The sequence below is a fragment of the Nerophis lumbriciformis genome, linkage group LG26 (assembly GCF_033978685.3).
Source record: "Nerophis lumbriciformis linkage group LG26, RoL_Nlum_v2.1, whole genome shotgun sequence".
NCBI lineage: Eukaryota > Metazoa > Chordata > Actinopteri > Syngnathiformes > Syngnathidae > Nerophis > Nerophis lumbriciformis.
Window position 1 is genome coordinate 1,512,501 of NC_084573.2, and position 2,500 is coordinate 1,515,000.

At 34.1% G+C, this 2,500-nt stretch overlaps 1 protein-coding gene across 4 annotated transcripts in view; it reads left to right on the forward strand.

Moving 5' to 3' along the window:
* The window catches only part of npas3 (neuronal PAS domain protein 3), a 296,737-nt gene that overhangs the window by 97,820 nt on the left and 196,417 nt on the right, over window positions 1-2,500 (forward strand). The window lies entirely within an intron of this gene.

Genomic DNA, 2,500 nt, shown 5'->3' on the forward strand with positions numbered 1-2,500 from the left:
AAAATGTTAGCATTCTAACCTTATCATGCTAAAGTTAAAATAAAATAAGAGACGCTAGCATACTTCTAAGATGGCGCCATGTTTCCAATTCCATGACTTTCAGGTTTAAACATGCAAAACTAACATAAAATGTAAGCATGCTAACTTTAGCATGCTAAAGTTACAATAAAATAAGAGATGCTAGCATACTTCTAAGATGGCGCCATGTTTCCATCTCTATGACTTTCAGGTTTAAACATGCAAAACTAGCATAAAATGTTAGCATGCTAACTTTAGCATGCTAAAGTTAAAACAAAATAAGAGACTATAGCATACTTCTAAGATGGCGCCATGTTTCCAAATCCATGACTTTCAGGTTTAAACATGGAAAACTAGCATAAAATGTTAGCATGCTAACTTTTGCATGCTAAAGTTAAAATAAAATAAGAGCCGCTAGCATACTTCTAAGATGGCGCCATGTTTCCAATTCCAGACTTTTAGGTTTAAACATGCAAAACTAGCATAAAATGTTAGCATGCTAATTTTAGCATGCTAGAGTTAAAATAAAATAAGAGACGCTACCGTACTTCTAAGATGGCGGCAAGTTTCCATATCTATGACTTTCAGGTTTAAACATGGAAAACTAGCATAAAATGTTAGCATGCTAACTTTAGCATGCTAAAGTTAAAATAAAATAAGAGCCGCTAGCATACTTCTAAGATGGCGGCACGTATTCAATTCCATGACTTTTAGGTTGATACAAAATGAGATAAATAGCTAGCATAAAGCGTTAGCATGCGCACAGAAGCATGCTAAAATTAGAGACGCTAGCATACTTCCAAGATGGCGCCAAGTATCCAAATCCATGACTTTTAGGTTTAAACATGCAAAATGAGCATATAATGCTATCATGCTAACTGTAGCATGCTAAAATAAGAGATGCTAACATACTTCTAAGATGGCGCCACATATCTAAATCCATGATTTTTTTTTTTTTGGTTTAAACATACAAAATTAGCTAAAAAATAGCATTATATGTTAGTATGCTAACTAAAAAAAAAAAGCTAAATAGCTAGCATAAAACATTAGCATGCTTACAGGAACATGCTAAAATAAGAGACGCTAGCATACTTCTAAGATGGCGGCAAGTTTCCAAATCCATGACTTTTGGGTTTAAACATGCAAAACTAGCATACAATGTTAGCATGCTAACTTTAGCATGCTAAAATAAGAGACGCTAAATAATAACATGCAAAACTAGCATAACATTTTAGCATGCTAACTTTAGCATGCTAACATGTTATGCTAGTTTTGCATGTTTAAACCTAAAAGTCATGGATTTGGAAACATGGCGCCATCTTAGAAGTATGCTAGCGTCTCTTATTTTGTTTTAACTTTAGCATGCTAAAGTTAGCATGCTAACATTTTGTGCTAGTTTTGCATGTTTAAACCATAAAGTCATGGATTTGGAAACATTGTGCCATCTTAGAAGTATGCTAGCGTCTCTTATTTTATTTTAACTTTAGCATGCTAAAGCTAGCATGCTAGCATTTTGTGCTAGTTTTGCATGTTTAAACCTGAAAGTCATGGATTTGGAAACTTGCCGCCATCATAGAAGTATGCTAGCGTCTCTTATTTCATTTTAACTTTAGCATGCTAAAGCTAGCATGCTAGCATTTTGTGCTAGTTTTGCATGTTTAAACCTGAAAGTCATAGATTTGGAAACTTGCCGCCATCTTAGAAGTATGCTAGCGTCTCTTATTTTATTCTAACTTTAGCATGCTAAAGTTAGCATGCTAACATTTTGTGCTAGTTTTGCATGTTTAAACCATAAAGTCATGGATTTGGAAACATTGTGCCATCTTAGAAGTATGCTATAGTCTCTTATTTTATTTTAACTTTAGCATGCTAAAGTTAGCATGCGAACATTTTATGCTAGTTTTGCATGTTTAAACCATAAAGTCATGGATTTGGAAACATGGCGCCATCTTAGAAGTATGCTAGCGTCTCTTTTTTTATTTTAACTTTAGCATGCTAAAGCTAGCATGCTAGCATTTTGTGCTAGTTTTTTATGTTTAAACCTGAAAGTCATAGATTTGGAAACTTGCCGCCATCTTAGAAGTACGGTAGCGTCTCTTATTTTATTTTAACTTTAGCATACTAAAGTTAGCATGCTAGCATTTTGTGCTAGTTTTGCATGTTTAAACTTGAAAGTCATAGATTTGGAAACTTGCCGCCATCTTAGAAGTATGCTAGCGTCTCTTATTTTATTGTAACTTTAGCATGCTAAAGTTAGCATGCTAACATTTTATGCTAGTTTTGCATGTTTAAACCTGAAAGTCATAGATATGGAAACATGGCGCCATCTTAGAAGTATGCTAGCGTCTCTTATTTTATTTTAACTTTAGCATGCTAAAGCTAGCATGCTAGCATTTTGTGCTAGTTTTGCATGTTTAAACCTGAAAGTCATCGATTTGGAAACTTGCCGCCATCTTAGAAGTATGCTAGCGTCTCTTATTTT